The 21,644-nt window shown below is 44.2% G+C and overlaps 1 protein-coding gene across 3 annotated transcripts in view; it reads left to right on the forward strand.

The window, feature by feature from the left end:
- Window positions 1–21,644, forward strand: part of LRP1B (LDL receptor related protein 1B) — a 4,835,697-nt gene that overhangs the window by 3,526,758 nt on the left and 1,287,295 nt on the right. The gene's annotated exons all lie outside the window — the stretch shown is intronic.

Raw genomic sequence — 21,644 nt, forward strand, 5'->3', positions numbered from 1 at the left:
AGAGCGAAGATATTTAGGAAGAGAGAGTTGAAGGTATTTTGGCCCAAGGTCCCAGAAGGCCTTGTGGACAATGCAGAGGGTTTTGAACTTAATCCTCGCAGCCAGTGTAGCGATTTCAGTCCTGGAGAGATACAGTCCCTGGGCTTGAGGCCAAGAACAAGTCTCACAGTCCTGTTCTGGATGAGTTGCAAAGGCCAGAGAGTAGAGGCAGGAAGATTTAGATAGAGGCTGTTACAGTAGTCCAGCTTCGAGAGAACCAGGGCTCTGGAGACAGTGAGCTTCTGGGGGAAGGAGAGGAAAGGAAGGATACCTCTGAGGAGGTGTAGCTGGTAGTTTGACTTCTTAGAGACTTCAGATATGTGAGGAGAGAAAGAGAGTGTGTAGTCGAAGATGACCCCGAGGTTTTTTGCCATGCAGGTAGGAGCAGGAAGATGGCCAAGGGAGGCCGGCCAGAGAGCTGCAGGGAAGGAGGGAGTGGGTGTACCGATAAGTAGAACCTCAGTCTTACTGGCATTAAGGCAGAGGTCGTTGGCGGCACCCCATTCCTGGATAGCAGAAAGACAGTCAGAGATGAGGGAAGGGGAGGAGGAGGCCGAGGGTAGCCTGAAAATGAGCTGGGTATCATCCGCATAGCACTGAAAGTTGGGACAGAGAGCAGCGATGCGGTGAGCAAGAAGTGCCAGGTACTGGTTGAACAGCCAGGGGGAGAGGTTAGATCCCTGGGGGACACCACAGGTAGAGAAAAAGATGTCAGAGAGGAAGGAACCGAGTTGGACCTGGGAGGGTCAATTGGAGAGGAAGGGGGTCAGCCACGCCAGAGCCTGACCAGTGATACCCAGGTTATCACTGAGACGGTTGAGCAGGATGGTGTGGTTGACAGTGTCAAAGGCAGAAGAGAGGTCGAGCAAAATGAGAACACAAGGGGTGTTCGAGTCAAGGTTTGAGAGCAGGTCCTCACGGATGTTCAGGAGAGCAGTTTCCGTGCTTCTGGCAGCTCTGAAGCCAGACTGATGGTCATGAAGACTACCAACAGATTCAGCATGGAGATTAAGCTTGGAGATGGCCAGTTTCTCCAGGAGCTTGCCCGGGAAGGGAGTGATAGAGATTGGGCGATAGTTAGCTGGGCAGGAGGGGTCGGAAGAGGGTTTCTTAAGAAGGGGGTGCACAAGGGAGTGCTTGAGGGGGGATGGGAAGACTCCAGAGGCGAAGGAGTGATTGCAGAAGTCAGCCAGGGCAGGCACCAGGGAGTCAATGTGGTCCTTGATAGTTTTGGAGGAACAGGGGTGGACCTGTTTTGACGAGACTTTCATAGATCGGGCTTGCTTCAAAACCTTGTCAGCAGAAAAAAGGGGAAAGGCAGAGAATGAGGGAGGAGGGGTGGCTGCAGAAGGGCCAGAGGGAGAGCAGGGAATAGAGGAGGGGAGGTGATAGGAGGAGAGTGAGTACAGGATGCCCTGAGTTTTTTAAATGAAGTGAGAGGCCAGTGCCATGCAGAGGGCCTGGGAGGGGACAGGAGAGGTGGAGACTGCAGCAGGATTGGCCAGCTCCTTGCAGATTTTAAAGAGTTCAGCCGAATTGTTAGATGCCGCAGAGATGTGGGCTTGGATAAGGGCTCTCTTCTTAGTGAGAACAGAGAGCCGGTATTGCCTTTGGAGCAGGCGGCAGGCCAGTTTGTCAGAGGATGAACATGAAGCACGCCATTTCCTCTCTGCCACCCTGCACTTGCGTTTAAGGGTGACGAGATCCGAGTCATACCAGGAGTTACATTTGGCTTTCGGCTTCAAGCGGATTCTCATGACAGGGGCAAGGATATCAAGGGTATCAGATATAGCAGAGTGGAGAGGGCTGTGTCAGGGTGGGAGTCAGACGAAGGGGGAGGGGGGCGAGAAGGTGGAGGCGAAAGCCTCAACTGACACGTGCTTCATGGGTCGGATGACCGCGAAGGTGGGTGGCAGTGATGAGGGTGGCTTTGCCTGTGGGGTAGGGAAGGTGAGGTGGGAGGATAGGAGAAAGTGATCACTCCAGGAGAGAGGAGTGGAGAGAGGGACAGAGAGGGGAAGGTCAGAAGAGATCAGAGCATCAAGAGTGTGCCCTGCAGAATGGGTCGGCCCAGATGGGAGAATAGATAGTGAGAGAGAGTCACAGAGGTTGCGAAAGAGTCCAGAGGGAGGACAGGAGGCGTCAAGGTGGATATTGAAGTCTCCAAGAAAGAAGAGTTAAGTGGTTGAGGATAGGAGTGAGGAGGAGAGGTCAGCCCACTCAGAGAGGAAGGAGGACATTTGACCAGGTGGCCGATAGATAGTAGCCACGGTAAGGGGATGGCTAGGAGAGAGAGAGAGTCGGCAGACAAGGCATTCAAAGGAGGAGTAGGTCTGCGTAGGGGTGACAGTGGCAGGAATCCACTCAGGGAATATAAGGGCCACACCCCCCCCAGCACGGTTGGGCCTGGGCAAGGAGAGGATCTTGCAACCGTCAGGTAGGAGTGTGTCAAAGCTGGTGACAGAGCTGGTGGTGAACCATGTCTCAGTGAGACCGAGGATGTCAAGGTCCAGTTCCTCAAGAAGGCTACAGATATCAGAGGAATGTTTGACGGCAGAGCGAGAGTTGAGAGTGGCAATGAGGAGAAGGTTGCCATCCTTAAAGGACTTCCGGGGAGGGGTACAGATCAGAGGTACGCCCTGTGGAGGTGAAGAGGAAGGAGCAAGAGAGAGGGCAGGGTGAGAGGGTGGAGGCAAGGTAGCCGAGGACAGAGAAGAGGGGACACCAGGAGAGGAAAGGAAGTTGATGAGGCACAGGAAGCGTCGATCATAGAGGTGGAGGTTGGCCTGAGGGCCTTAGACCAAGACGGTCACATTAGCGTAGACATTAATGATGGCCTTAGAGGAGTGGAAGGGGGCCAAGAGGACATCCCAACGGGTGCCACCATTAATGGGAGAAGAGGAGAAGGGAGAGAGCACGGAGACCATATGACGGGTCCATACGTCAGGGGAAGGCACGAAAAAGAGGATGTCAGTAAGAGTTTCCTTGAGGAGGCACTGGTATAGGTGTCAGTGATAGGGAGGCCTGGGTTGGAGACCAATAATCACTCCACTTTCTCAGGCATGGCATCACTCTCACATACAATACCTCTCCTCACTCTATTCCATAGTCTCCAACACAAACTCTGAACTCTTCTCCACCTTTCTGGGAATTGACAGAGGCAGGCATGTTAATCCATTAAAATATGAAAATGGCACAGTATAGATTCTACAACCCCACTGGCTGTTTTTGTAATTTCTCATTTGGGCGCAAACAGGGAAAGTTGTTGTGAAAGTTTACCAACCGAGTCGAGCAGCAGCATGTTCCCTGGATGTTACCGTGACTTCATCCCACTATGCTGTGGCTTAATCTCACCCTCTAAGCTGTTAAAATTAAATGTTCTTGTCAGACATGGTGGTCAATATATAATTTGGTCATGTTTCAGTGGTACTAGGTATTCCACATACCTCAGCTAGCTTCTGATAATTATCCAACTGCAGGTTTTCCAGATTCTGCTCTTCTGCCCCCCTGCCCCTATCTCCATAACTATCCCCTCTGACTGCAGTACAATCAGGTACTTAGCCATCCTATTGCAACCACTGATTGTCCTGCCTGTACCATATTTTTAGTTTTATGATGTAATTTAAAATAATGTGTCTGTGGTGAAGGTGCATGGCACAGTCCGGCAATAGTTACATTCACTCTGCAACTTCCATACATTCCCACATTCAAGCAGTCCAAAAACCCCTGCACATATCCTGCATCCGGTGTATGAGAACTCTAACCTGTTCATTCTAAATTATAACAGTGTATGCATTGTTAGAGGGTGTCCTGTGAGTGTCGGATAATACTGTATGGATGACATGCTAGCTGAGACTCAAGGGTCAGACAGTTCCCTACACTTAATGGAAATAAGCAATTGGCATTCCTGTCTGCAGCTCACGTGCTCAGTTTCTGCACATCTTGTCAGTGAGCATTGAGTGCAGACATTTTCAGACGGTGGGCTGAGTGTCAACCATTGGATACAATGCTGTCTGATGTGTGCAGTGCTACAATGTTCGTATAAATCAGCATACATATCAAATGCAGTCCCATATATCTGTTTTTGTAAGGCCTTACTGGTTGGTGATTGAGATTCATTTTCCAAGCACCCCACATGTCCTCAGTGCAGACAACACCCAATGTGTATCTCTATGTTTACTTTTGTAAGCATATTTATGGGTTGTGGACCCTACAGAAACAAAATATCTACGTTTTATCTGCTGGGGAACACATTCCATGCTCAGCCAACCAATGTGTTTATTTTTTATTTTTTAAGTAATCACTGCCAACTGACTCAGTTTGCATAGAACAATGGCTTGTTATTATTATTATTATTATTATTATTATTATTATTATTAGTATTATTATTATTATTATTATTATTATTATTATTATTATTATTATTATTACGATTGTATTTGACTGTTTGATGAATACAGCATTCTTACAGCATGATTACAGCATTCTCAGTTAAACATACATTGAGGTTCCATGACCCTCACACTCATCAGAGCCCCTTCCACCGTTGAGCAAAGATAATAGGGCCAGAACAATCAAGACCTCTTCACATATAGTGCCCTGCATTTCAAACTTGAAGGTGTAAATCCACTCTACACAGAGCAGAACTGTGTCCGCCACAATGCAATTCCAGTCTCTTGCAGAATGGTGTTACATGATTCCATGCATAAGGTTAAATCTGTGTGTGATACAAAATCACTGCATGCTCATGCACTCCCTAGGCAACACATCACTCCAAACAATCACACATTACATATGGTCTGGCAGTATGAAGAAAACATGTAAGCACTATTTTAAAGGTTCATTGACCTTCTCTAGTAAGTGTGAGAGGCATCCCTTCAACCACAAGGTACAGAGTAAAAAAGAGATGCTTGCGGAAAGCTATCCTATCGCTGGAATCCATTAGGGAATCTGATGCACAGGGATATAGGGAGGGTAAAAGGAGATTACAATGAAATTATGGCAATTTGATTAAACACTTCAAAGTTGTAAAGAACTGTTAATCTAGTTCAATTATGGTTCAAGTCCTGATCTCACACTATACCAAAGACTTTTGGCACCAAGTTAATGACCTAGGACAGGTACAAAATAAAACACAATGGTATCCTATATCTGTATTAAAAGAGTACATTTAATAAAGAATCATGTGGCAAACTGGAATTTGATGCAGATAAATTGCCCTGTTGGAGAATGCATATTGAACGGGAAGCCATAGAAGATGCTGAGTATTAAAGTGTAGGTAACACGAGCAGTAAGCCCTAATGTCTAAGTATATTTGTCCTGAAGGCATATTCAATTTTTTGGGTAAATCGTCCATGTAAGCTCTTTGCTGAAATGTGTTTTAGGTCTCTGCTATCCAGGACAGGGTACCAAACTTACATCATCACCATTTAAAAAAAGGCCCAAGGTCCTTGACTCTTGTAGCAAAATATTTGCAAAGCTGGTCCTTCAATGCCTTGAAAAATGGATTTCTGAGTTCAATGTTATTCAAAGATTTCAGAATTGCTTCAGGACAGTGCTAGGCTGTTCCTTAAATGGTCTGATGGTCGCCTTTGTTCAACGAAGTGTCTATCGTGACATCAGTCAAACTTTGTTTTTGGCATGTGTTGATCTCACTGCTTTGTTCAACTGCGTTTACAGCTCCATGCTCTGGAATTAGCTATATAGGTGGGGTGTACCCAGAAGCTTATTTAATATTCTGATCACCTTACATTGTGCTACATCGATCCAAGTTTGGCTTAACAAGTCAGCAGTGTAATTAGGGAAGTGTCCAGAACAGTTGGATTAAGGCAAGATTGCAGTCTTGTACCTTGCCTTTTAAATTTATACAGGTCTGACTTATTTGAATTGTTGAATGCAGACGGGTAAGCACAGCCAAGAATTGGAAACCTTAAAGCTAGTGTGCTAGCATTTGCAGATGATATGATATTTGACAGGAAAACCGGTTGGTTTATCACAGTCCCTCTCTGAAATTGAAGTATGTAGCGGACAATGGATTAAAAATAAATCTGAGTTTATCATTAATATGCTGAACTAAGGCCTCTAATATTCCAGGCCATAAAGCAGACACACAGTTGCCAATGGGCTGCTGCATACAACCTATCCCCTTGGTTCTTCAATGTCTACATGGCCCGTCTGGCACACAGGATCTCAACCTTCACCTCTAATTGCAGTGTTATGTGACACACACCTCTCTTTCAGGTTACTCTCAGCCTCTTCATCCTCCTCGCTCATTCTTGACTGTCTGTCTACAATTCAATCTTGGTGTGATGCAAACGATCTCTGCCTCATTGCCAGTAAGACAGTGATCATCCTCATTGAGACCCCTACCCCCGATTTCCCAATTTCACACTGGCTGGCCTCCCTTGGCCCTGTGCCCCCACCTGCTAGTAAGTCAAATAATCTGGGGGTAAATGTGGACTCCACTATCTCCTTCTCTTCTCACATCTCGGAAATCTCCAAAAAGTTCCACTACCAGCTGCACCCCCTCAGAGGTATTCTACCTTTTCTCACCTTCCCCCAAAAGGCTCATCACCATCTCTAGAGCCCTGGTTCTCTCTAGCTTAGACTATTTCAACAGCCTCTTTCTCAATCTTCCTACCACTAGTCTCCGTCCGCTACAACTCATGCAGGGCCACTAGACTTATCCTTGGCCTCAAGCCCTGAGACTGCATCTCCCCGCTGTTGAAATCCCTCCATTGGCTCCCCATGGCTGCTAGGATCAAGATCATTATCCTCTGCATAGTCCTCAAGGCTTTCTAGGGCTGGGGTCTGTACTATCTCTTCCAAAATACTCTCCTTCTAGAGCCCTCCACCCATCGTCCTCCAACTTGCGGGTGGGCTGTTTTTTCAAGCAGAGATTTGGGGGTAGATCTTTATCTTCTGCAGGTGCCTCCCTCTGGAACAGCCTCCCTGCCTTTATCCGCCTTGAGCTAGAGATACTTAAGTTCTGGATATCTCCTCAAGACCTTCCTCTTCTCTTCCTCTTTCTCTCTCGCTCTCGCCTGCTAACCTCCTCTCTCATTATCTTCAGCCTCACTCCTCCATCTCTCCCCTAACTCTGTTAAGCTTTTGCTGACTGGTCACTTGGTTCACCTCCAGAGCCTCATAGGATCCAGGCATCATCCGTCAATCTTTGCACTTGTCTCTGGGCCTCTGCACTGTGCTCAGCACGAATGCACTTTCTGCATACGTTCCATGGGAGGGGTAACCTATCTGCACCCAGGGCCTGCTGGACTGGGCACACGTGTCCCCCAAGCCCCCTCCCTTGCACTTCCATCTGTATACTTGCATGACCGACTTACTAGGCCTAGTAAATTCTGTCTTGTCCCCCATTTGCCTCCCCTCCCTAATCTGGTTGCGACTCAAACACTTCATGCACTTCCACTAGTAGAAATGCCATCAGGCGCAGTACGCAAGTTACTTTTTTGTTAGATTCTTCGGAAACCTCAAGGCCTAAGAATGACTACTGTATTCCACTACGTTTCTTCATGCCTTGAAGTGCTTTGAAGCACAAATAAACAGTTACAATTACAATTACATTGCGATAAAAAAGCTTGCCTCATATGTAAGCAAATTCCCTCATATGCCTGATGAAAAAGCACATTAAGAACATCAGTGCACTTGTAGATAAAGCCTATGAGTTCCATCAATTCAATGTATGATGCATTTTGCATATTTCACAAGAACAATATTAAATATGCAGAGTCTTCGAAGTGATGGGCCTGATTACAAGTCTGCCAGTAACAGCCAACAGCGATAAATTCCCATTCCATGGAGCCCCAAAGGACTCCATGGAATGTGCTTTCCCCTATGATCATCACTGGTAGTAACGGTGCCGGTGATAGGGGCAACTCTTTGCCAGTAGGATCCTGAAGTACAGGCAGGTAGGCCTGCCGGTAGTTCACTGTCCAAACCGGCAAAGTTGTAGTGTGCTGCCTGGGAAAAATGCATGATCTGGTATTACTTGCTGTTTTACTGGCATTTTTCCCAGACTGGCACACTCATGATGAAGCCCATCATTTTTCTGCTCATGGTGGTGTATCATTAAGCAGCACTTTCCATATGCAGAGACATTTCAAGACTAATGCCTGGATGACCACCCCCAAGAAGTGATACATGATTATTCACAGGTCACTCATTTTAAACTTCTGTTTGCCACGAAAGCTGTTTAATCCATTTGTGGGGGACAAGCGAGCCATCACCACCCTCCAAAGCACTCCTATCATCCCATTGCTTCCCCACTGCAGCCCATGACTTCCTACCCTGTCAACACAGCATACAAAACAAAGGAAGTGTGAGGTACTGAAGTGTCAAGATGTCCAAAGTAAAAAAAGTCTTCTATCTTTGACGAAAACCCTACACTGACCCTCACACACTAAACCTAACATAAAGTGCAAATGTGTTTAATGTTCTCTAGCTGCCACTTGCAGCTGTAATTCACAAGTCAAACTGAATGTTCCAAAAGGGTGCCAAAGTAATAAACAACCAAACGTTCCAGCATCATTGGAAGGGATTTCCCTTCCCCTAAGTTTCTTAGTTATTTCACAGTTCACAGTCTCATAAGCGCCAAGAGTGAGTTTGCCTCCTCTCAGACTTCCCTCCACTTTCAAATATATGCTGAGGATTTTGTATCAAGAGATTGTCCTTTCTTTGCCTTACAATATCTTCGTTCCAAGGGACTTGTTTCCCTTAACCTATGTTTCACACATTCACAAGGTTTCAATACTTTCTCAGCTGGCTTCCTTTCTGAACAGTTCAGGTATGAGTCTCCGGACTCATAAACAAATAAAAGGCCTGGTGTACTCACCTGCCAGTACTTGGTTAAAATGTGACTATTTATATTTTGGGTTCGGGTCCCAGACTTGCATTCTAATTGCCTGGTATACTCTCCTGTCAGGACTTGCTGTAACACTCTCATGTGTTCATAGTCTTTTCAATTCCATTTTTGGGCCTTTGCCTGCCTTTCTTTCACAACTTCACATGCTTGTCAGATTGCCTCAGCAACCCTGCTTGGGTTCTGCCAGGAGTTCTAATTATGTTAACTTGGCATGCAGTGTATACCTCAAAGCGCCCGAGTGCCCCAATCTCCCTGTATGGGCTCACCGGTCTCTCCTGTCTACTTTGGCATTCTCTCTGGTCTGCTGCGCCTTGCCCAGCGGTAAGCTTTTTCTTCTGGCCAGTGTTGTATAGGCTTCACGGTCTTCGCACTACGAGGGCTCTCCTAGTAGAGCGTCTCTTGCTCCTTACGTGCACAATATCCCCTGCTCTCCGATCTGCTCGGTGCCCCTCCTGTTTTCCAACCGGCCTTGGGTACGGTGCATCTCCATCTATTCCCAGCTTGTTGGGTGTTTTAAAGTTCCTGGCATTTGTCAGCTGTTCGGAACAACTAGCCTGCACTGTGTTGTTCAGCGGGCGTGATCTTCATTACACTGACCCTCTTCCTCATCCCAGTAGGCCCATATACACAAGCATATGTTTGTCTATGGCTTTTGACAGGAAGTTCCAGATTACAATATGCCATACATAGCTGGGAAGGCTACGACTGGTGACTATTATCCCTCCAAGTGGGAGAGGGTGGGGGTATGATAGGTCTTCTTCTAGTGAGACATTCTCAACCTACTGAGGTTTGTCTCCATCCATGTGATCCTCCCGCAGACCAGGGTTGGTGTCAGGTAACCTCTGCCCCTCCCTGGCCACATGGGGGAAGACACTCCCCCATGGGGTCTAGTGACGACTTTGCCAGATCGTCACAGAAGGTAACACATGTTTTGCTTGCTCCATCACAAGAGCTCTGGAAATATCAAATAGGTTTTTGAGATGCCGCACTGAAGGTCTACCACTTCTCAGTAGGGGTTTTGGGTGTATGCTATATGCTGAGCTATCCCTATATCCCTAAAGAATTTCAGCCAGTCATCATCAAGAAAAAACAAAACATGTGTTTACACATGCAAAGTAATAAGATCTATGAGTTTGTGTTTCATTGTGAGGAAGAAAGATTGTGCAGCACCAGGACAGCCCTTCACCTCACGTCCCTTCTTCACGTTTTTTTTAGGGCAATGAGGATCTGTTGTGTGTACTCGACATGTGCACCTTTTCCGGAATAATGATACTCCTGAATCATGGTCTATATTGGACGGTGACATCTAAAAAGAATTTCAGAAAAAGACAGAAACATTTTCATTTCAACCTATTGCATTTGAGCACTTCATTATCTGCAAATAAACTATGTGAAAGGATGTGCAAACCATTGAAACCATTTAAATTCTGAACCCGGCAGAAGATTGATATGTAAGAGACACCGCAGTGGGACCTCACCCGGAGAGACTACCCCTCTCTATGCCCAACTTTCAGTGCTATGCGGATGAGACCCAGCTCATCTTCAGGCTACCCTCGGCCTCCTCCTCTACTTCCCTCATCTCTGACTGTCTGTCTGCTATCCAGGAGTGGTGTGCCGCCAATTACCTCTGCCTTAATGCAGTAAGACTGAGATTCTCCTCATCGGCACACCCGCTACCTCCTTTCCTGCAGCTCTCTGGCAGGCCTCTATTGGCCCTCTTCCTGATCCCACCTGGAAGGCTAAAAACATTGGGGTCATCTTCGCCTCTACACTCTCCTTCTCTCCTCACATCTCTAATGTCTCTAAGAAGTCACACTACCAGCTGTAACTTCTCAGGGGTATTCTTCCTTTCCTCTCTTCCCCCAGAAGCTCACTGTCTTCAGAGCTCTGGTTCTCTCCAGGCTGGACTATTGCAATAGCCTCTTTCTAAATCTGCCTGCTTCTACTCTCCGCCCTCTGCAACTTATCCAGAACAGGACTGCGAGACTTGTCCTTGGCCTCAAGCCCAGGGATCGTATCTCTCCAGGACTGACATCTCTGCACTGGCTCCGAGTGGCTGTGAGGATTAAGTTAAAAACCCTCTGCATCGTCCACAAGGCCTTCTGGGGCCTGGGGCCTCAATACCTTCAACTCTCTCTTCCTAAATACCTTCCTTCTCGAGCTCTTAGCTCATCTGCCTCAAACTCCCTCAGGGTCAGTCGCTTCTCCAAGCAACAAGTTGGTGGTAGATCTCTTTCTTCGGCTGGGACCTCCCTCTGGAACAGCCTCCCTGCCTCCCTTAAACTTGAGGAGAATCATCTTTGGTTCTGGAAGCACCTCAAAACTTTTTCTTTGCTTCTGCTTTTTCTCCTTCTCTCCCTTGCTGACTTCCTGGCTGACACTGAAACTGTAATGGTTACCTGGCCACCCTTTGATCTCGGGCCCAGGTCCCCTCCCCTGCCAGTCGTACACCTGCGCTGCCTCCGTGGCAACCCCCGCACTTGGGGACTGTCTTCTGTATCCCTACAGTCCCACCACAAGCACTTGACACCTGATGTCTGCACTTACCGTTGCACTTGCCACCTGCTGGTCGTACGTTTACTTATTGTTATTTATTTTCTTATCCCATGCACTGCACTGTCATCTCCCCTTACCCCCGCACTTCTTGTCCTTCCCCTTCCCATGCACTTGCACAATCTGAATAACACCTGGCCTAGTAGGAACGTTGTCTGTCTTCCCTCTGCCCCCCCTTGCCTCGTTACACCTTGAAACACTTGCGTACAGGCACGTTATAAATGCCATATCATATGATATCATATCATACTCCATATGCTATGGAACCCCAACCTTTTTGCTATTGATTTTGTTTTTTACCCCTTGTCTTGAATTCTTACAGTGAAGTGAAACCTTTTGCTCATTTGTTATGGGGCAACTGACTAGTCCTTTAGACTGCCAGTACTGGGAATCTATGTTTCCTTTTTATGTTTACATGTTATCTGTTTTGAGTAACTTTTTGATATTGCAAAATGCATCTTTCAATGCAGTGCAATAAGGGAATCTTGTTTTTATCACCCTAGGCTCACACTGAAAATAGTTTTGATTATGTTTAGATGCGCCAACAGACAAGCTGGTCGCAGCACTTACATTTTTACAATGTTTACCCTATTTTTTGTTAGCCTTCTCACGTTTACCACGATTGGCTACTAACTGCGGCAAGTATCTTAACATGGTCGTGCCATGAGGTTTGTCCATGTTGGTCTTTGGCCTTCCTCCTGCCTTACTAGGTCATGAATTTCCTCTTTTGGTCATGCATTTGCCCAGGAAAGCAGTGCTTTTCACAAGCAAGTGCACAAAATGCATTTTGGAAGCTAGGAAGTAGGTTGCGACTGGCTGGTCCCAATCCACAGACTGGTTTCAGGATGTCTGGAGTGTATGCATGAATTTTACCCACAGTGCTCCCTGATTGGACAACTGCTGGTGTGTCTGTGGGACATATCTTCTATTGGTTGGGCAGAGTTTCTGTGCTCACCTGAATTTAGGATAAGAAGAGGAGTCCTGCAGCCATTCAAATGGATCAGAAGGTGAGTCAAGCATACAGTGTAGCTGTGCAGATGATAGACGATCCGATGATTGTTCCACAGAAGGCCTGGCAACCAACTCTTGCTGCTGTCCCGGTAGCACCCTGTTTGGCTACTGATTTCAGAAGAACCTTGATGGTGCTTTGGCCCTTTGGCCTTGTGGGACCAACGTCTTCTTGTGTTCCTGCAGCTTGGAGTCTTCAGAAGCAACCATGGGCCAACAGGCAGGATGACCTACTCCTTTTTGGGCTACCAAGCCAGAAGCGTAGCTGTTCCACATTTCCGCCCAGAACGTCGGTCACCTTCCTGCCGAGTTTCAATGTACCAGCATCAAGGGGTCCAAAACTGGAAATCTATCTTTCACCATGACTACTGAGATGCCTGCTGTTACTGTGCGTGGTTACAACGGTTGTAACCATCCATCCCCCATCTGGTAGAGTGTCCAGAAGAGTCTTGCATTGGTACCTTCTGCATCTGCCAACGGAAAGGGTTGCAATGTGCTCCTGGACCCTAACAGAACTTCTTTTGCACCCAAAGCTCCTGTCATCTGCTACTGCATCCAAAGGCGGTAAAACCTACTTCCAGCGATCCTCCTTCAACCTACAAAGTCTTGGGTGGTGAGTAATCACCATACTTACTGGTGTCACTATTTCACCTGAGCAAGGTGTGGTCCCAATGTTCCTGGTGTCAGACTGCAATACTGAGGGAAGGAAAGGCAGTCTTTCTACTGACATGCTGAAGGAGGCTGAGTTTCAGTCAACAAACACTCCACACTGTAGCGGAGCATGGCAGAGTGTGGTGCGAGTGTTCCCGGTATCAGACAGCAATACTGAGGCAAGGAAAGGCAGTCTTTATACTGACATGCTGAAGGAGGCTGGGTTTCAGTCATCAAACACTCCACACGGTAGCAAGTTTTCCCGGTGTCATGTGGCTCTGTGGAGCACTGGGCTGTGACCCACTGATCCTCACCCAGCAAATCTTTTTTCTTGCAGACACTGCTTTCTTATCCCATATTTTACTAATCAAAAGGTATTGTGTATGGCTTTTTATCCCTGTAATGTATATCTCAAAAATATAAGCACATTTTCAATGCAAACAGTATTCCTTTGAGCAGCCAATTTACAGAAATGACCCAAAACACGTATGTTAATATATGTCAGAAAGTAACTTAATGGCGTATGCACTGTGCATTAAATATAATTAATTACATTTGTTGATAGTACCTACATTAACACATTTTGATTACGTAAAATCACACCATGGCGTAACTTTCTATTTGCATGTCATGTGAAAATGGTCGAATGAGGCTGGAATCTGGCTGTGCTTTTTCAGCTCAGTCCTCAAGAAAAGAGGCCCAGCTCTCTGGTACCACAATACACTCCATTGATCTGTGACATATCCATTAGCTCAGCTGAACATACAGATATTTGGGTATTCCGAGCTTATGGTAAACTTTACAAATGCAGTACAATAGAGCCTTACTACATTCCAGGACCCTCAGTGCTGCAGTGTTTCACATTTTATGAGGGAAATCATTCAAAAAGTCATGGGTCTCTATCTTAGTGAAACAAGTCTTCAAAAGACAAGATAGTTCATGCAGAGCCATAACCCATTATATAGTGCATGTTTGATTCATGGCCTAAGATCTCTTCAGCATTTAATGTATTGTTTTATTTATTTATGTTGTCATAGTTTGTCAGCTAAGCAAATCTTTTACAATTAAAACATAACATATGTATTGGCTTACTAACCAAGAAAAGAAACAAATCATATTACAATTAAAACAACTCATAATCATACTACATATTATTATAGGTTCTGCTTAGACTAAAAGTGAGGACACTGCTCAACTTGTTGCCACTTCTAAAATTTCAAATATGTTTTGTATAAAATTAAGCTCAAAGACATACAGTGGCCTTCACAAACTCTATCCCACATCCAAGCCACCAAATCATCTCAATAAATATATGCAAATCTTGTAAAATACACATCACTTAGATTCAAATGTTTCAGAACATTCAATTAATACATGCTTTAACGTTTCCAAGTTACAGCGTTTACAAATAATTTATTCCTTTACTAATTTCATCCTAAATCCTAATATTTCTAAAGTTAGTACCAACTTTAGTTTAAACCTGAGATAACACATGCATAACTTACGAGATGGAAAAAGTTTTTAAGGATGTCCTGTGGAATTTCTGATAAATCTCTAAACAGTTTGTAATCCCAAACAGTTTCTAACAATTGAGACCAATCTTCTTTATACCGCTTTTGGTTTAAACTAATTGGATTGTGTGCAAATATATCACTTTAAATTTAGCTCTGTAAGCACAGCATTATTAAAATCACAAATGTTTTAAAAGCCTCAAACGATATTCACTCCATCAGGATTTTTAAGTCCTTAAAAAGAGGTCTGAGTGGTGTGCCCGAGATTTTTACATATGAGGATATTCGCTTCCATATCCAAATGGCTTCCATAGATATTAAACTAATTTCAAGTCTTATCATACTACTTGTAATGGAAAGGGGAAGGTGCAGTGATTTTTTCCAGATAATGCCTTCATCCATATTATGGAAACTTCCTATTTGTTCATTACTTGATGAAGAACCATATACTATTTGTGACAAATCTAGTGAAGTCGTCACAAACTTCCTAGGGAAAATCTTCCCCCATGTGTCCAAGAAAGGGCAGAAATGACCTGACTGTGACTCTGGGGGTGGATATCTGTGGGAGGACTTCAAGGGGAGTTTAACCTCAGCGGGGTGAAGATGGCTCACTTGAAAAAGACATGTCATACATAGCCCCACCCCTAGAGAGGGATAAATGTCACCAGGCATTGGCTTCCCAGCTATGTATGGCATATTGCATTGTGGAACTTCCTGGTAAGACCGTAGACAAACACATACATGTTCCTGTGGGCCTACTGGGATGAGGAAGAGGGCTCGAGTAATAAAGATCACGCCCACCGAGTAGCACACACTGCAGGCGAGTTGTTCCACACTGCTGACTAATTTTGGGAACATTAAAACACCTGACAAGCCGGGAAGATAGAGATGCACCATACCCAAAGCTGGTTGGGAAACCAAAGGATGGCTGAGCAGGCCGTAGAACAGGTGACATTGTGGCAGTGTTGGAAGAGGAGATTATGAGACCGGAGGTCCGCTATGCAAGAGACACTCTACTGGGAGAGCCGGGGCAGTGCAAAGACGGGGGAGCCTGCGCAAAGCTGGCCAGAAGATGAATATTACCTCTGGCCAATGTGCAGACTGTGGAGAATGCCAAAGCAGTCAGGAGAGACTGGTGAGCCCATTCATGGAGATTGGGGCACCAGAGTGCTTCGAGGTGTACACTGCATGACTATTGAAAGTACTTGGAAAGCTGAGGAAAACCTGGGCTGGGGAGGTGGGGGAACCTGGCAAGCATGTGAAGTTGTTAATGAAAAGTGTACAAATGCCCAATACACAAATGGAAAAGAATATGAACATATGAGAGTGTTACAACATTGGGAAAGTCCTGGCAGGAGCGTATACCAGTCACCTTTAATGTGACTCTGGGACCTGCACACAAATAAAGAAAATAAAGCAGTATGATAAAGTCCTGGCAGCAGAGTATACCAAGGAATTCATATGTGAGTCTAGGTCCTCTACCCAAAATACAAATGGTTTTAACCAATTCCTGGCTGGAGAGTACACCAGGCCCTTTTTTGTTCATGAGTCAGGAGACTCACACCTGAACTGTGTAGAAAGCATGCCAGAGGACAAAGTAAAGAAACCTAGGTGATGGGAAACAGGTCCCTTGGATCAAAGAAATTTGTAAGTTGAAGAAGGAAGATCTTTTAATAAGATATTCATAACATATGTTTAAAAGTGGAGGAAAGGTCGATTGGAGGCGAGCACCCTCTTGGCACTTATGAGACTGTGAACTGTGAAATTACTAAGAAACTTAGGGGACGGGACACCGCTTCCAATGATGCTGAAAATGTTGGTTGTTTATTTCTTTGACACCCTTTTGAACTATGATTGTAACTTGTGAACTGCTACAATAAGTGGCAGAAATAGAAAACATTGAGCCCTTTTGTAATGATAGGTTTAGCATGTGAGGGTCAGTGTAGGGTTTTGAATATAGGCCAGAAGTCTTTTTACTTTGGAAATCTTGACAGAGACCATAGTTTTGTTCAGGCAGAGAACCCCTCTCCTACAGTTAGGGATAGACAGGTTTTTGTTCAACCCATTTCATTCAGTACAAGTATATAGCAATCAAATCTATGGCTTTGTGTTCAAGTCGTACTCACAATATTTTACATATTGTCTGAACAATTTAAATTCAAAAGTAACTAATCATGGAATTAGTGAAAACATGGACAATTGTAAATAGATCCATTTCAATTGAGCAATTAGTGAGTGTATCTTGCTTTTCAGACAATCTTCACATTTCTGTTCATGTGTTTGCAATTGAAAATCCAAGATATTTCAGCTTCCGCAAATTCCATTTGATCCCTTCCCAAATACTAACTGAACATTTTGGGATACTGTTTTTCATTGAATATTATGTTATTTGATTTTTGATGTTTGTGTATCCCTCAAATGCATCAATTTTACGCTGGAGCCCAAAAGGGCAATGATTAAAAAAAAGCAAATCATTACCATCAGCTAACCAGTTTACACACATATGAGCAAGTGTAATGGGAAATAGGTTGACCTTATCCAATAGGTCTTGAATTCCAAATCTGAATAGGATAGAAGCAAACATGTTGCTTGTACTGTCTAGAAGTGATTTTGGTCTATAATTAGTAGGTTCTGATCTGGACTGTCTTTTGTTAATTTGGGACCACTATAGCCGAGTGCCATGACAGAGGGAGGTCCATATACTCCAGATTGTTTTGAAATAGGGTTTCCAGTAGGGTCATTCATACTCCAGAATTCAATTTTATAATAAACTAGAAAGAAGTACCTGTTCTGTGACCAGGTTCTGTGGACAGACATGACAAAACTCTCATCATTTGTTGAAAATAAATGATCCTGTAAGTCACTGTTCCGATTCGCTTACCGCTTGATGTGCTTTGCACTATGAAGTAAACTGCACTGAGAATGGGCATGTGTGGCTTGCTGATATACCCCGGAGCAGAAGTTGGGGGGATAAGAAAGTTAGTGTGCTACTGCATGCTGGAACCGACTGTGCTCTCTCCCCACCTGTTGCCTCACCATGGCATGGTGCGGTTTGCTGTGGTGCATTGTGTTGCAAATGTCACAGAAACTGTGCATTCTAGGGTTGAGGACTGGTCCTTCTATGACCATGTTGATGTTTCGTCGATTTCAGGAAACCATCTCATGTGTGAAGGTTCTGAAACCCTGGCAAAGGGGTGAGGTGTGCAAATGTTATGTAGCCAGTAATGTCCGGAGTGTCCTAAGATGTAAATTTATATGATGTGGTGCAGATTGGTGAAAAGGTGTGGAGTTGTATAAGGAACAATGCTTCACCAACCCACAAACCCAGAAACAAATGTTTAGTGTTGCTGAAATCTGGGGAAATGGGTGGGGTGTCCTCATGTCATGAGCCAATATTGTCTTTAGGGTCCTAACAGGTAACTATGCAAATTTAGGTGCAGACTGGTGAAATGGTGTGGAATTGTATAAAGAACAATGCTTTGCCAAGTCACAAACCCACAAACTAATTGTGTCTTTTGCTGAAATCAAGGAAACAGGGTGAGGTGTCCAAATGTCATGTAGCCAGTATTGTCAGGAGGTTCCTAAAAAGGCAACTGTGCAACATTTGGTGAAGATTGGTGAAATGTTGAGGAACAATTCTTTGCTGAGCCACAAACCCACACATTTTCACTTTTCTAAATAGAGAGATTGATATATCAAATGATAGAGGGATTTTGCATGGCCCAGTTGATCTAGAAGTTTTCATTTGATTCATTTCTAATTCAATTTCTTCAGCTAAAATGTGTCCATTCCAAGAATTCAGTGCTCCCCAGTCTATTTTCTGAAAGGCCAAGTCTTCTTTGACACTTGCAAAGGTTTGGCTAAAATGTACAACCCACTTATTATCCCCTATATCTGTCGTTAAGTTGTTATCTCTCTGCCCCTTTTGCAGTTGGTTAAGGATCTCCCAAAATGTTGCTGAGTTTTTGAAGGACATCTGGCTCAATATCTTCTAATTATCTTTAAGGTGGTGATGAAGCTGGTGGGGCTTAATCCATTCCATGCATTGCTGCTTAATGTTTGTTCTTCTTTCCCTTTGATTTACAGAATCATCTGTAAAAAGCTTCACTATTAATCCAAGATTTGCCCACACCAACCTGTAAAAGGAATAATTCATTATTCTGTCATCAAAACATGCCCATTTCATTTATCCAACAATATAGCCATTAGTAATCTCTTTAAAACATATGGTCCATAACCTTGATATTAAGTGAATGTGTTAAATTGTGTATCAAGTTTTGACACCATTTCACTCCATAAACATGTCTGCCACTTATTCACTGGGTCAAACTTTTATTTTGTATTGTAACCCACCTCCCTACCCCTCTAGTTAATATTGTAAGTTAAGCGGGTATGGACGCTCAATAACAAGAATATCATAAGAAAGAGGAACAAAGCTCCAAGAGTGATCTTGAAACCGAAATATAGTCTATTTGGGAGGCCGAAAGGTAATCCATTTATATAATCTATGTTTTGACCCAAAAGACATATTTGCACAGGTACACATTTGTTTAAAATTACATGCACCCATCACATATCACAGGAGGTATACCCTGTCCAAATCTGCTCTTCCTGGGAGCTTGCATTCAGAAATGGCAACATTTGCACTTTTTAACTGGTTTCGTAATATTGGACATTACCCCAAATGTATACACATGTGCGCAAGGAGTATGGACATTACTTGATGAAGTGTCAGATTTTTAACATGCATACATTTTAAGTAATACCCTCTTAACTGCTAGCTTGCCCCCAGATCATACCACCGGTTCTAAAAACCTCTTAAAATGTGGGCAGAAAAATCACAAGAATTATGGTATCATTTAAATAATTATGACAAGTCCGTACTATGAGTTATTCATCTTTTTCTAAAACCATATTCTGGCTACAGGGGTGTGGTTTCCCCCCAGCACAAGGTTGAATTTCTGGTTTTTCCAGTTCTGCCAAGCCAGCTTGCTCTCACAGGCAGTGCTCCTCCCCTTTCCTTCCCGGAGGAAGCCACTTTTACGGCCCCCATAATAAAACATTTGCCTGAGTCAGGACAGGGCTTTGTTCAATTTCCTGCAGAGCCCAGGTAATTCAATCAGAGAAGTGTCATATCCCTTTTGGTGGGAGCAGCAAAAGGCAGCTAGGCCTGGGAACACAGCTGTTGTGCAAGTCTCATCTCCTGTCGGGGGTAGCTGGTGGGCAGAATTCAGCTCCTTAAGCCAGGCCCCAGCTAATGTCACTTTTAGTTACCCAGTTTTCTGCATTCAAATAAAACTAACCATTTTTTACATATGCAGCTAAAATGTGATTCTAAGTTTAAAACTATGACATTTAAACAATTGCAACCTATGTGACACTCAAAGTAGGTCACTCATTTCTTTTAAACATTTAGATTTTTAGTGTCTTTCAGTCCAAATTTACTTAAACTGCTGAAATCCACAGCTCAGCCAGTCTTGTTATAAACCTTCAAGTCACTTCAGAATATAACTTTAGATTGTATCCATCTCTCAGTAAGTCTTTCTTTGGCCTGCTTTGGGTTCATCTATTCAGTTTTACACAAAAAAAAAATCTGATGTTGTTTTAAAACGCCGGCTTTCTGATAGTGGTGAGTACTGGTAATGCACCCATTTTTGGGATTTAAGAAAATGAATTCCCCACAATTCTAGGTTGCTTTTGGCAATCAGCATTGCCATTCCCAATGTTTTCAGACTACTGTGTGGGTAGTCCAATGGTGGTTTTAGGCAGTGCCCTTCTGTGCCCATAACATTGGCAAAAATGAGCAGCAGCCTATTCTTCATGCATTTCCCTGTGCATTTTCTGGGAAGCTCTGGCCATCATGATGTTTTCCATGTCAGTACTGCACAGTTTTGGGGTAGGGCTCGGATGCATGGGTAAAAACATCCCACAATAACACAGAATAATGCCCCTCTGTTTTGTTTGCAATGCCTTTAATTGTGTCTTTTGGTTTAAATCACCCCTTTCCAAAGGCTTATTTTTCACCCTTTCATGCTGCCAAGTTTGTCTTTTGGCAGTGTTCCCAAACTCTAAAATCACAAACTAGTTTCAGCTTGGAAACATTAAATTGAAAAATAAAGAACAGCGTATAGGACACAAGATGCCATTATCTCTTGATTCGATTTCACTAATCACGGGCACGCCACTCATAAAGATTCCATTAGGTGTCATGTTGGTGTTCAGCTTACCGAAAGCCGGCTAAGCACTGCAGAAAGAACCCCCACAGCCAGCCCAGGGAACACAGATTTACAATGCACACCGAGACCCTTATTAAACTGGTTTTAGGCACTAAAACAGATTTACAACTGCAATATTACACATTACTGAACATGTATCTAGATTAGCAACTCTGTACCAATCCATTTCCTTCGATGTTCCCAGCTCACTTGACACAGATTTATACCTTTTTATGGTGCCCATTAACTGGATGACTTCCATGCCAGAGAAACATTGATTCCGAATTCCTAAACAACTCATTATCCAACAGCGTTCAACTCACCAAACAGCTTTCAGAATCTACATGGGTGCCGGCCAACCTGTTTATGCTCCACCAGACACGTTGCTGTAATTCAGGGGTTTTTCATTTCTTCTTTTTTACGGTGAATGTAAATATAACTGTTTCTTGTAACATTCTATAGGCTAGAAATGCATTCCTCCCCGTGTAATCACTTCTAAAGGCTGGAAGCACCGCATAATCGAGTATTTGATTTTGAACATTTCGTGTTCTTATTTGTCTAAGTGTGTAGCTATGTGGAATGAGCGCTGTCCGCCACAGCCCACCTTTAGAGACACTGCAGGGCCTTATTTACAAAGCATTATTCCATGGGGTTGTGCCGCTTGTGTAAATCAAACGCAACTGCCTTTTGAAGTTCCTTATTTGCCATTTCATTATGTGAGCAGCCAAGCACATTCTCCGCCATACAGATAGGATATACAAATATATGTGGGTAGGTTGGAGGACAACA

This window comes from Ambystoma mexicanum, chromosome 9 (genome assembly GCF_040938575.1).
Source record: "Ambystoma mexicanum isolate Mex_15411 chromosome 9, UKY_AmexF1_1, whole genome shotgun sequence".
Taxonomy (NCBI): Eukaryota; Metazoa; Chordata; class Amphibia; order Caudata; family Ambystomatidae; genus Ambystoma; species Ambystoma mexicanum.